At 47.5% G+C, this 13541-nt stretch overlaps 1 long non-coding RNA gene across 1 annotated transcript; it reads left to right on the top strand.

Annotated features, from left to right (window-relative positions):
* The first annotated feature begins 4617 nt into the window (after positions 1-4617).
* On the top strand, positions 4618-8021 carry LOC127334211 (uncharacterized). Its single transcript, XR_007872012.2, has 4 exons — positions 4618-5585; positions 5676-5747; positions 5841-6513; positions 7829-8021. It is a non-coding gene; the product is annotated as an uncharacterized lncRNA (long non-coding RNA).
* Positions 8022-13541: the final 5520 nt, after the last annotated feature.

Genomic DNA, 13541 nt, shown 5'->3' with positions numbered 1-13541 from the left:
GCTATACTTTCAATACTAGTATGATTGTACTCGTGGGGTGTACCTAAGTGTAATCGTGTTTCAACTCATAAGTGCTTATATCTTTAATGTAGTTGGTATAGTTTTTTCCTGTACTCGGTAAAGGTACTCGCTCGTGTGCGTGACTGTACTTGTACTTACTCGTGTGCACGACTGTACTTACCCGTATGCGCGGTTGTACCGGCTCGTGTGCGTCACAGTACTTCTGTACATGTACTTGCTCGTATGCACGACTGTACCTGCTTGTCTGCGTGATTCTACTTGTATTCATCTGTGTGTTCAATTGTACTCGTGTGTTGTGTGCACCGTACTCGAGTGTTGTACGGTGCCTGTATTTATAAGTTTGATCGGTAGCTGTATTGATTGGTTTCACACATCCGCACTCGCGCTGAGGTGCTGTACGCGCAGCCATACTCATGCAGAGACGTTGTACGCGTGGCCGTACTCACGCGAAAGAAGTGGCGTACGCGCGGCGTACTCCCGCACGTTCGTGCGGGAAGAAGTAAACGTGCGGGATGTCCATGGCACGCGTTCCACGCACGGGATGGACCTTCCTAAAGGTTTCCTTTTTTCTAGTAGGCTAAGAGCATGTCTAGCAGGTCCTGTATTTTTTCGCCCCTTAAAATATGAGTAGAGGGCCCTGTATTCATTTTCTACAGGCCAAAAACGCGTCCAATCTAGCAGAACCTGTAAACTCACCCTGTAAAATGAAATATTCCCAAAATATGCCGAATCGAAAAAAAACTCCTTCCATCTTCTACCTCTAGCCAACTGTTGTCCTGGCCACCGTGCTCCCCGCCCCGGCCATGGCCGCGCCGCCCCGCTCCCGACCGCGCCGCTCTCGCCCCACCCCGGCCATGGCCGCGCCGCCCCGGCCCGGCCGCCCTCGCCTCGCCTCGCCCCGGCCCGGCCGCCCTCGCCCCGACCCGCCCCGCTCCCGACCGCGCCGCCCTCGCCCCACCCGGCCGCCCTTGCCCCTCCCCGCTCCGGCCAGCCCCGCCCCGCTCCGGCCGTGCTCGCGCCGGCCCCGGCGGCGCTCGACCAGCCCCGCCGCGGCTGCAGTTCGCCGGAATTTAACCGGATTCCGGCGAGGTGAATCGCGAAAACAGTTAGATTTTCTGAAATTTCAGCCCGCTAAGAGTGGGGGGTTGGCCCTGTATTTGGCCTCCCACCCCGCACAAGTAAGGGGCGAAGGCTCGCCCCGTAATCGAAACCAGCAAAAATCGAAACGGGGGCCGATTTTACGGGGCCTGCTAGACGGCCGGGTAGAGCTCAAACCCGTATTCTGGCAGTTATTATACGGGTTTGGGTGTTCTATGGGGTCTGTTAGACATGCTCTAATGGAGACAATTGCAGGGCAATCCTTATTCATCGCTTATTGCAATGTGTATCTGGGGCGCCACTCAGAGACGGAATTTTATGGGCCGGCCCAAAGTTGAAAGAAATACAGCAGTTAACTGGGCGAGTCACAGCTTTAAGCAGATTCGTCGCCAGGCTGGGAGAAAAGGCGTTACCGTTCTACGCTTTAATCAAGCAAGGAGAGAAGTTCCAGTGGAACGAAGAAGCAGATAGAGCCTTCGAGGATCTTAAACGAACAATTTCGACACCACCAATCTTGGTGGCGCCGAAAGAGAAGGAACCTCTCTTGTTATACATTGCAACCACACCTCAGGTGGTCAGCACGGCGCTGGTTGTCGAAAGAGAGGAAGAAGGAAAACTCCATGGAGTGCAGAGGCCGGTATATTTCATCAGTGAAGTTCGATCGCCTTCAAAACAGCGGTACCCGCAGTACCAGAAGCTAGCATATGGAGTGATCACAACAGCAAGAAAATTGCGCCACTATTTTTCGGCACACCAGATAATAGTGGTCAATGAAGCACCTCTATCAAATATAGTAAACAATCCATAAGCTAGAGGTTGTGTCTCCCTTTGGGGAGTAGAAATTTCTCCTCGCGACATCACGCATGAAAAAAGAAAAGCAATAAAGTCGCAAATTCTGCCAGATTTCATCGCAGAATGGATGGAGCTGCAAAATACAGGACCCCCAGATTTATCGAGAACATGGACTATGAACTTTGACGGGTCCAAGAGGGTAGAAGGAGCTGGTGCAGGCGTGATACTTATATCACCTGAAGGCGATATACTGAAGTATGTCCTACGGATGACATTCCCAAATGCATCTAACAATGAAGCAGAATATGAAGCTCTTATACACGGGATGAAGATGGCGAAAGCTTGTGGTGCAACTCGATTAAAAATCTTCGGCGACTCACAATTGGTGGCTCAGCAAGTCATGAAACAATGTGATGCAGTCAATGATAGCATGATAGCATACAAGGAAGTGTACAATGAGCTCGAGAAGTTATTTGATGGATGCGAAGTAAATCACATCAGCAGGCTGAGCAATGATGAAGCCGATGTTCTTGCAAACATCGGGTCGCAGTGCCTCGCAATTCCACCAGGTGTGTTTTGGGAAGAGATAGCCGAGAGATCCACAAAGCCAAAGAAGGCGCAGAAGAAGCAGAAGGAAGAGAAAACCTCGACGACTCCCAAGGAAGCACCAGAAGAAGAAGAAGAAGAGGACCAGGAGCTAGTGATGATGGTGCAGGTCCCATGGATGCAAGCATACATATCATACATCTTAAAGAAAGAAATACCCGACGACCCAGTTGAAGCAAGGCGAGTTATTCGACGATCCAAAGCCTTCACAGTAGTCAAAGGGGAGTTGTACAAGCGCAGTATTTCGGGTGTGTTACAAAGGTGCGTCACACCCGAAGAAGGAAGGATAATCTTGAAGGATGTACACGAGGGAATATGTGGTCATCACGCGAGCAGTCGAGCTATCGCAGCCAAGGTTTTTCGGGCTGGGTTTTACTGGTTGACAGCAATCGACGACGCGAAGGAGATAGTACGAACTTGTGACGCGTGCCAGAGATTTGCCGCAAAACCTCACTCTCCGGCAGCAGAACTGATGCCAATACCTTTGTCTTGGCCCTTTGCTCAATGGGGCCTCGATATGGTGGGAAAGTCACACAAAACCTCGCCAGGAGGATACGAGTATATGCTCGTCGCTGTTGACAAATTCACCAAGTGGATAGAAGCAAAGCCGATAAATTCACCAGATGCAGCGTCAGCAATAAAGTTCATGAAAAGCATTGTTTTTCGGTTTGGAGTACCTCATAGCATTGTCACGGACAATGGCAGTAACTTCACATCCAAGGAATTCAAGGCATACTGCGCAGAAGTGGGCATCAAATTGCACTTCGCGTCAGTTGGGCACCCGCAAACCAACGGCCAAGTCGAGAAAGCCAATGGTATCATCTGCAACGGCATCAAGAAGCATTTGTTGGGACCGCTGGAAAGAGCTCGACATACTTGGCCAGAAGAGTTGCCAAGTGTATTGTAAACAGTGTGAGTGCCTTTGTAAGTACCTCTTTGCGAAGGGAGAACACATCGGCTGTGTTATGTTTGCAGAGTATATAACTGTTAGTTTATGCGCTCTCTCACCTTCTCTGATTAGACGAATGTTGTAGAGTGTCTCTACAGGTTTTTAGTGCTTGCGCGTTGCCGCTTAACCCCACCATATTGTCCATGACGTTCCTCTTGCGTCCTCTAAGTCCCCTGCGTGCCTCAAGTACAAAGGACGACTGGTTGACGAATGCTTATACGTCTTGAAGTCTTGTTAAGTACGAACCCGTACTTATTGCTGCTTCTACGGGATATAACCGGGCAGGTATGAAGACCGGTACGATGAAGACGGCGTTAGCAAGGTTACCCTTCCGGCTTGGCCTGGGCAGGGTTATGGACGCCACTGGTTATCTTCAGGACTCTTAGTCCAATTTGTATCTTGTCCGTACTCGGACGTATTCGATCTTCTGTATGATTTGGATCTTCGTATTGTATATTTGTATCTTGACTCGTTGGAATCGTTGTTGTAATATATATGTATCTTGTGGGCTCTATTGTAAACGTGTTGTAATGTTACTACTCGTGGTAATTCCTCTGGCATCACGTGTGCTTTGTCGCGCACGTCGTGTCGGAGGGCGTGTCGGAATCGATATCGTGCGGATTTCGGCGGGATCGCTGGGATCCTCAGGGTACCGGTTCCGGGGCGTCACAAGTTGGTATCAGAGCCTCAGGTTGACGGTACCCCACTAGTCCAGCCTGTAGGATAACCTTGCCAACGGTCGTTAAGTTTAGCGTGTCAAAACTATTTTCTAAAACTCGTTGGATGGATCTGATTAGCTCTGAATTTTCTCCTTACCTAAATTCTTTCACCTCTTACCTTTGCGAGTTTTGAATCTTCTCTCTTATCTGAGTTTCTCTGAGTCTTAGGCTTACACGTGGGTTGGACGATCTTTGCCTTAACCTAATAGGTTCGATCTTTGGAGGATCCGACAGAAGCGCATCTTCAATGACGGGACAACGACTTCTTGTTGGTGGTGTCGACCACCCAAGCTGGAGCAATACTTCTTGTTAGTGGTGTCGAGGAGATCGACATGGCGCCTGAAGATCCGATAGTTCACCTCTCTCCCCTGTACCATGGCGTGGAACCTCGGGGCGAGGTTCCTTGTTAGTGGTATCGATTGTAATGTCCCCGGGTAGTACCCCTAGTAGATTTGTTTGTTCTTTTTATTTTATGCATCATCATGCATCATGCATCATATCATCCATGTTTTTAATAAAATAAAATTATTTTTATAAACCCTAGTTAATTTGTTTCCTTCTCATATGGTTTAATAAAACCCATCTTTTCTTTTCTTAAAACAAAACCCCTCTTCTGGGCCTCTCTCTCTGGCTTTCTCTCTCTAGCCCAGCTCCCTTCTTCTCTTTCTCCTGGCCCATCCTCTTCTCTTTCTTTTCTCTTCCACCGCACCAGCCCAGCCCAGCTAGCCTTTCTTTCTTTTTCCTTCTGGTCTGGCCCAACCCGCATACCCTTTCACTTCTTTCCCCTTCTCCTTTTTCGCCAGGAAAGCGACAGGAGCACGAGAGAGACGTGCTCGCTGTGCTGCACCACCGAGGCCCCCCTCCACCTGCTCCCCTCCCCTTTTAATCTCCATCCGAGCCAGGAAAACCCTAGCCCTCTTCCCTCTGGCCGCCGCCACTCTCTCCTTTCACCCCCACCTTCCTTTTTCGTTTCTCTGTAAGCAAACGAAGAAGCACCACCGCCACCTCCTCGCCATGGTGCCGCCACTTCCGGCCGCCCCTCTTCGTTCTGAGAGCACCACGAGAACCGCCTCTTCTCCCTGATCATCCTCGTGCAAGGAATCGAGCCGGGGCTCTCCCAATCGACGGGAAAATCGCCGATTCCGCCTCCAACTCCGGCGAGAAATTCGTCAATTCCGGCCGGCCTAGTCTTTCCTCGGCCGTCCCACCACCCGTAGCTGAGCCGCAACGCCAAGAGGCACCCTCGACGCCATCTGTCTCGTCCCGGTTCGCCCCCCTCCGACCAAGCCATGGTCGACCAGGGACTTTCGCCATGGCCGTGTTTGCCCGAGCTCCGCCTCTGCTTGCTTCTTATTGTTCCGCGCCTTTCTCCGGTCAACATAGCAAGAAACAACTTAGTGGTAATCTCGCTGCTTCCTTAACCTCAGATCCCTGGTTCGAATCCTCAACCTGGCGAAATAATCCAACCTTTTTCCTTGTTTTTACTCCAGATCTCGCGCAAAGAGGAGCTTCTTGAGGCTTAGGGCCTTTCCATTTTCAACATCAGGCACATAGCCCAACTGGTTCGGCCTTTGTTCTCTTGCCCAGCAGATCCCGAGTTCAAATTCCATGGGCTGCTATTTAACCCGACTTTTTGCCAATTCTTCTCTGCCCAGAGCTGGCGTTCGATGGGCCTCAGCCCAGTTTGATCCGGTGCAGCCTACCGTCCGCGCGCTTCCAGAAGCTATCCGCCGCCATCTCACCTCAGGTCCGGCCCAGTTCGTCCCCCTCCATGTTTCCTTTTTCTTAAAATTCCAGAAAATGCTTTATCTTGTAAAATCAATATCTTTAAATCTATAACTCGGAACAAAAAGTTTTGTATATGAAAATTGATCAGAAAAATATGAGGAACATGAATATGCCATCAATACATCTGTTAGCATCTCGCATCATGACGCGTCGTGATAGTTTTGCATGTTCACCTAACATATATGCGGAGTATTTTGGATACCGACTACGGTTTTCCCTGCTCCGTTTAACTTTGAAGTAGCGCACCCCTGCCATGATATGCCATGTTAATCAACACTTAAATTTGCCGGTAGAAAATGCAACTCCAACTCTAATTTGATTGTCCGGGGTTCCGACTCCGCTTAATATGGATAAGATGCATTACACCATCTATGCCATGTCATGCATATCATCATGAACATGCTGGATCTTCTTTATCCGTAGTTGTAAGACTTGCATACGTTGTTGTGTTCCAGCATTTGCTTCTTCCCGGATAGGATCACGAAGTGGTGTGGTGAGATACGACAAGTTCTCCGGATGTTCCTCGGCAAGCTTTAACAGGCAAGCATTTCCCCTATACTCCTGTCCCTGCAGGAGTCGCTCACCTATTTTATTTTGCCTTCTCCCTCATGCTATCCTTAAGTTGCGTTCTTGTCACGTGTCCTTTCCACTTGTTACCTCAAGCAGCCCATATTGCCACCACAACCTCCTACGGCTATTGTTTGGTTATCGAGTCTGCCCTTGCGAGTCGTAGTGCATGCTAGTGCTGTTTTATCTTGTTACCGTTATTGTTATCTTATTTGGGTTATATGTTGGGAAGAATCATGGTTACTTTAGTTGTTGACATTTGTTTAGCGGAGGCATCGGTGGGTCAGCTGCTCGTTTTGTGACGGCTCACTTGTGTTTCCTTAATACCTTAGGACCCCGAGTTCTTGTTATCTGTTCCGAGACTGAGCGCTCTAACCACACGTGGGTATGCTTACCGGGTCTCCCCTCGACCACTGCCTGAATCTACAGCATTTGTCCAGTGGCCACAACTAGTTTGGATGTTCGTTTTGTTTCTCCCGGGCGTGCAAGCATGTTTCTTTGTGGTCAGATGATATGATGTTACTCTTGGGGAAGCCATGTTGCCTTGTAACCCCGTTGTCTCTTGCACGCTCGTAGGATGCGGTACGTATTGCTGAAGATGGATTCACCATGCGGGCACTGTTTCCATCCGAAAGCCGTAGACGCAAACAGCTAAGTCCGCGTCGGAGTTTCGATCGGGCTCCGAAACGGGTTAACTTAGTTAGGTGGCTTCCTGGACATTGTTGTAGTGAAGGAGAGTGCGTGTCGTGATATCCACCTGTCGTAAGTGGGTTGAGCGTGCGTGTGGGCATATTTGGGCACCCCTGCAGGGTTACAATCTTATCGATAAGCCGTGTCCGCGGTTATGGACGACTTGGAGCTGTATGACTCGACCATAGAAAACTTACACCTGTTGTTTCAATACTAATAACTTGCATAGTAAGATAGAACAACCTAAATAATAACTGGTTAAAATTTGTCAACAGTGTGAGTGCCTTTGTAAGTACCTCTTTGCGAAGGGAGAACACATCGGCTGTGTTATGTTTGCAGAGTATATAACTGTTAGTTTATGCGCTCTCTCACCTTCTCTGATTAGACGAATGTTGTAGAGTGTCTCTACAGGTTTTTAGTGCTTGCGCGTTGCCGCTTAACCCCACCATATTGTCCATGACGTTCCTCTTGCGTCCTCTAAGTCCCCTGCGTGCCTCAAGTACAAAGGACGACTGGTTGACGAATGCTTATACATCTTGAAGTCTTGTTAAGTACGAACCCGTACTTATTGCTGCTTCTACGGGATATAACCGGGCAGGTATGAAGACCGGTACGATGAAGACGACGTTAGCAAGGTTACCCTTCCGGCTTGGCCTGGGCAGGGTTATGGACGCCACTGGTTATCTTCAGGACTCTTAGTCCAATTTGTATCTTGTCCGTACTCGGACGTATTCGATCTTCTGTATGATTTGGATCTTCGTATTGTATATTTGTATCTTGACTCGTTGGAATCGTTGTTGTAATATATATGTATCTTGTGGGCTCTATTGTAAACCTGTTGTAATGTTACTACTCGTGGTAATTCCTCTGGCATCACGTGTGCTTTGTCGCGCACGTCGTGTCGGAGGGCGTGTCGGAATCGATATCGTGCGGATTTCGGCGGGATCGCTGGGATCCTCAGGGTACCGGTTCCGGGGCGTCACAGCTTGGCCCTTATATCGTCACAGAAGTAATCGAAGGAGGAGCGTACAGGATCAAGGACAAGAAGACGGGGGTTCCCGAGAAAAACCCCTGGAACGTGACGCAACTCAGGCGGTTCTACGCTTAGAGTCGAAATATAGTCCTCCTTTGTAAAAATACAATGTACTGAAACGCCCGCGAGTTTTCAGACGCACTCTTTTCCTTTTCAGGGCACTGAGTGGGGCTGGAAAGGTTTTTAATGAGGCGGGCTCGCGGTGCTGCAATATAGTAAAAGATATTGGTGATATACATCTTTTTTCGTCGACAGGCTCGGGGGCTCATAACCCAAAATATATATACTCTCGCAAAATAGTAAATTCATCGAGACGCAAAAAATAGTTCGAGCTCCGGCCAAAGGCTCGGGGGCTTCGCAATATAAATTACACTTCACAATATAGACAACTTTATTATCACGAAGAGTTCGACAAAAAATATAGACATGATTTCTTGCAATATAGTACAAATCAGTTAATGCCTAATATACTATCTATGGATAGACCCTTGTTATTTGCAGCTCGTGTCGTATGTTCAGCATAGCTCCCTTTGACGAAAAATTCAGAGTCGATCCGAAGAAGTTCGTCCATCATTTCTTCGGCTACAGGAGTTACAATGTCATTGATTTTGTCGATGTTCCTTTTTCGTTTCGACTGCTTGGCCAGGCACTTGGAGACAATCTTCATCAGGTCTAATTTCCGGTAGCAGATATGTATCATAATCATGGCGAATCTTGCTCTAGCAGACAATTGATCTTGCACAAAGTTATGGATACGAGGGGCATGCCGAAATTTTTCAATTAGACCAAGAAGAGAGTCGGGTGTCTCGTTCCGAGGAAACATTGTCTTGTAAACCAGGGACAAGGTTCTGGTGCAGAAATCAAGGAATTCACGAACCTGACAGGCGCGGTCTTGAAACCTGACAATCTGTCGGGTACGCTCTAGAGTGGCCCAGAACAAAGAACCATGGTCAAGGGAGAGGTTAACCAGGAGATTTGTCCTTGCGTCTACCCTTTGGTCTTCAGCAGCAGCGTCGAGAAAGGAACCTATTTGGCGACAGCACAAGAATTTCAAAAAAAGAAATAGCGGGAAAACAGAAGTTTTGGTTTGCAAAAGCATACCTGACGTGTCCAAACTGGCTTCATTCATCAACTCGAGCATAAAATTTTCTCGAGTGGTCGCTTTTGCAGCTTCAGAAACAGCGGCTTCCTTGGCAGCTATGGCTTCTTGAGCTTCCTGTAGTGCAACTTTCTCTTTTTTGGATGCCTTTTGAGATTGCTCCATCATCACAAGTGTTTTCTTCTTCGCATACTGAAGCTGTTGACGAAGTTCTTCCAAGTCCTGTGTTAAACCTTTGCTCGAGGAATATCCACCCAATTCATTATCGATAGGCGTTTTCTTCGAGTGAAAGGAAGCAGTAAAAACATCGGAAGGACGAGGACTTGAAGCACGGTTATCAAATGTTAACTGAAACAAAAGGTTCGACATCAATCATCAAGCAAAATAGAATTCCATTGATTTTCAGAATATTTACAAGATATTACAATGGAGGTCGCCCTAACAAACTAGTGGGTTAAGTGTCGCCAAGGCTACTTTGGCGACAACATCAAAAGGAAAAACAAAAATAAAGACAGGGTGGTCTACTTGACCTCCGGCTTGGATGCGCTTGGAGCAGGAGTTGGTTTGACACCAAGGAAAGCAAGGATTGGCTTTGAGGGAGGCTTGGCAGCTCTAATTAGAGATTGTCATTTCTTCGTCTCCATCTCCCCTATGTCGCCAACCTTAGCCCAGTCGACGTTTTGCTGGCTATCAGCAATCAGAGCAATGGTGCCTTCAACACCAATCTTCAGGCCTTCTTGGCGAAGTTTAAGCCCAAGATCTTCCGGCACGTTGAAGCTTTTGGCGAGAGCAGTAAAAGTGTCGGGCTCCTCTTTCTTCGGGAAGAAATAGGGGAAAAGCTTCGACAGACCTGCTTCAGCGTCAGCAAGGCCTTCGCGTGCTTCATCCCCATGGATTTCAAGAAGAGAAAGCGCGTCGATAAGCTGACCGCCTTCAGGATCCTCCACTTCGTATTCTTGATGAGTTCTCCCTGAAAACAAGCAAAGGGAAGCCCGTAAATAAGAATGCTCGAGACAGTGAAGCAATTCGAAGAAATAAACAAGGATTTGAGTACTTACTAACAAAACGTCGACTTTGCGATTGCAAGCGACTGAGGATCTCTTTTTCATGAGCAGCTTGCTCGGCCAAATTGTCGCCCAGGGCAGTTTCTGCTTCGTGAAGCCTCTTGCGAAGATCTTCGATAGTAGTAGCATCTGCCTTGGCCTTCTTAGCATCTGCTTCAGCCTTCTTATGAGCTTTTTCACTTTGCTCTAGTTTACGAGCAAGTGCGTCAGCACGTTTGTTGGCTTCCACAAGGTTTTCTGACAAAATAGTCGACATCAGTCAAAATCATGACAAGAGAGGAGGAGGAGCTCATTGACTAGAAGAAGTAACAAAATAGTACCTTCGACCTTTTTAGAATAGTCACGGTACCCGATGAATTGGGTACCGAGACGGATGAATTCCTTCATCAAAGGCTGACAAAAAGGAAATAGAAAAGAAAGCATTAGCAAAACAAAAAAGTCGATAGCAAAGAGTATAAGAGGCGAAAAACAAAAACGAAACAAGCAAATGACTTACATCGTCCAGAGGAGGAGTCGTGGAGTCACCAAGTTGCAGAGCAGGCTCCTTGGATAGCTCGACCCTTGCCCTTTTTGGCGAAGGGGCACGGGGGCTCGCAGGCGGAGTAGGAAGCTCGGTGGTTTGCTGAGGAGGCGAAGATTCATCTCCATCAGCTTGAGCTTCAGAAACAACTAAAGTACGCGACGTACTCGTTCGAGCAGTCGCGTCAATAGGATGTGCTTCTTCCTCGTCACCACTGCAATAAAACGGCGACAATGAAAAGAATCAAGATAGGAAAAAACGTCGACAGCAAAACAACAAGAAGCAATATGAAACTTACGAGCTGACGAGGGCATCATCGTATGGATTGAAAGCCGCCTTCTTATCTGAAGGACCAGATTCTTCGGCTTTGGAGGTGCCGGAATCTTCAACTTCATCCCTTTTCCTCTTGTTCCTTGGAAAAACAGCGGAAGGAAGGGAGTGTGTCGTGGCAGTGGCCTCAGACTCAGCTCCTTTTTCAGAGGAAGCCGCGGATTTTTGGGAACCCAAGATTTCACTCTCAGGGCGAGAGGTACCCTGGTTGTCATCATCGACAACAGTACGATCTTCAACTTCTCCACCCTCAAGAAGAGGAGGAAGAGAAGTAAGAGCGGGATGATTCTGAGAAAAAGAAAGAGCGTCGATAAAAAAGAAGTTGTGCAAGAAATGCTAGCAAAGATAGTAGTCGACAAATAATAAAACTTGAGAAGACAATATAGCAACTAAAGAGGTTAAATTACCTCGGGAAGGGGGTTGGCGCCACTATATGGCGTAATAAGGCAAGAGGATGGAATTGTATCCTTCTTGCTGAGCGATGAGATCTTTCGGATCAGTTTCTCCAAGTCCTTCACAGGAAGGTCTTTGGAGAGCCTTGCTGTCCACACACGGCTTCTTTTCCTGTAGACAGTGTTGGGCCTCCAAGAGCAGAGGTTTGTAGAACAGCAGCAAGTTTTCCCTTAAGTGGATCACCCAAGGTTTATCGAACTCAGGGAGGAAGAGGTCAAAGATATTCCTCTCAAGCAATCCTGCAATCACGATACAAGAAGTCTCTTATGTCCCCAACACACCTAATACACCTGTCAGATGTATAGGTGCACTAGTTTGGCGAAGAGATAGTGAAATACAAGTGGTATGAATGTGTATGAGTAGTAATTGCAATCTGAAATATAAATTGCAGCAAGCGAACATGTAGCAGAACTTGTTGGAAACGGTGTTTCAATGCTTAGAACAAGGCCTAGGGATCATACTTTCACTAGTGGACACTCTCAACATTGCAATCATAAAGGAATATAAATAAGCACTTCACTATGCTATTCTGAATTACTCTCTGGCGAGATAACGAACTCTAATTCATCATGTAGGCAAACCTTAAAGATGTATTCCCAAGTACTAATAAACACCCCACGCTGTCACTGTGAGCATTTATAGGAGGTACTAACACACCATAATTTCATAGAGACACCCAACTCAAATCATAACTCAGTGAATAAGTATTCTGTGAAATATAGCCTAAGAGACCCACACGGTGCACACACTGTCACCTTTACACACGTGGGACAAGGAGTCTCCGGAGATCACATAAGTAAAATCCACTTGAATATCATAATGACATCTAGATTACAAAGCTCATCATATGGATCTCAATCATGTAAGGCAGCTCATGAGATCATTGTATTGAACTACATGGGAGAGAGATTAACCACATAGCTACCGGTACAGCCCTTAGCCTCGATGGAGAACTACTCCCTCCTCATGGGAGATAGCAGCGGTGATGAAGATGGCGGTGGTGTCGATGGAGATGCCTTCCGGGGGCACTTCCCCGTCCCGATGGCGTGCCGGAACAGAGACTTCTGTCCCCCGAATCTTGGCTTCGCGATGGCGGCGGCTCTGGAAGGTTTCTCGTACCGTGGCTTATTCGTCCGAAGTTTTTAGGTCAGGAAGGCTTTTATAGGTGGAGAGTCAGAGTCGAAGGGGTGATGACCCACAAGTATAGGGGGTGTATCGTAGTATTTTTGATAAGTAAGAATGTCGATCCCAACGAGGAGCAGAAGGTGTTGACAAGCGGTTTCAATGAAGGATTCACTGTAAATGCTCACAGACAAGTATTCAGGGGGTTTTGATGTAGCAGATGAATAAAGTACGAGTAAGTAAAGTGCGAGAGTAATAATTGCAGCGAGTGGCCCAATCCTTTTTAGCACAAAGGACAAGCCGGTTTGTTTACTTATAATGACCAAACGTTCTTGAGGACACACGGGATTTTAGTCTAGTGTTTTCGCTACATATGGCTAATTAATCTTCATTGTTTTGATAAGTGTTGTGTGGGTGAACCTATGCTAATGCACCGCCCTTCCTAGGACTAATACATACTTGTGATTATACCCCTTGCAAGCATCCGCAACTACAAGAAAGTAATTAAGATAAATCTAACCACAGCCTTAAACTCTGAGATCCTGTTATCCCTCATGCATCGATATACCAACGGGGGTTCAGGTTTCTGTCACTCCGGCGACCCCGCAATTGGCAAACGAGTACAAGATGTATTCCCCTAGGCCCATAAAGGTGAAGTGTCATGTAGTCGACGTTCACATGACACCACTA

Source organism: Lolium perenne, chromosome 2 (genome assembly GCF_019359855.2).
Source record: "Lolium perenne isolate Kyuss_39 chromosome 2, Kyuss_2.0, whole genome shotgun sequence".
Taxonomy (NCBI): domain Eukaryota; kingdom Viridiplantae; phylum Streptophyta; class Magnoliopsida; order Poales; family Poaceae; genus Lolium; species Lolium perenne.
This window is presented reverse-complemented; position numbering and strand designations above follow the sequence as displayed.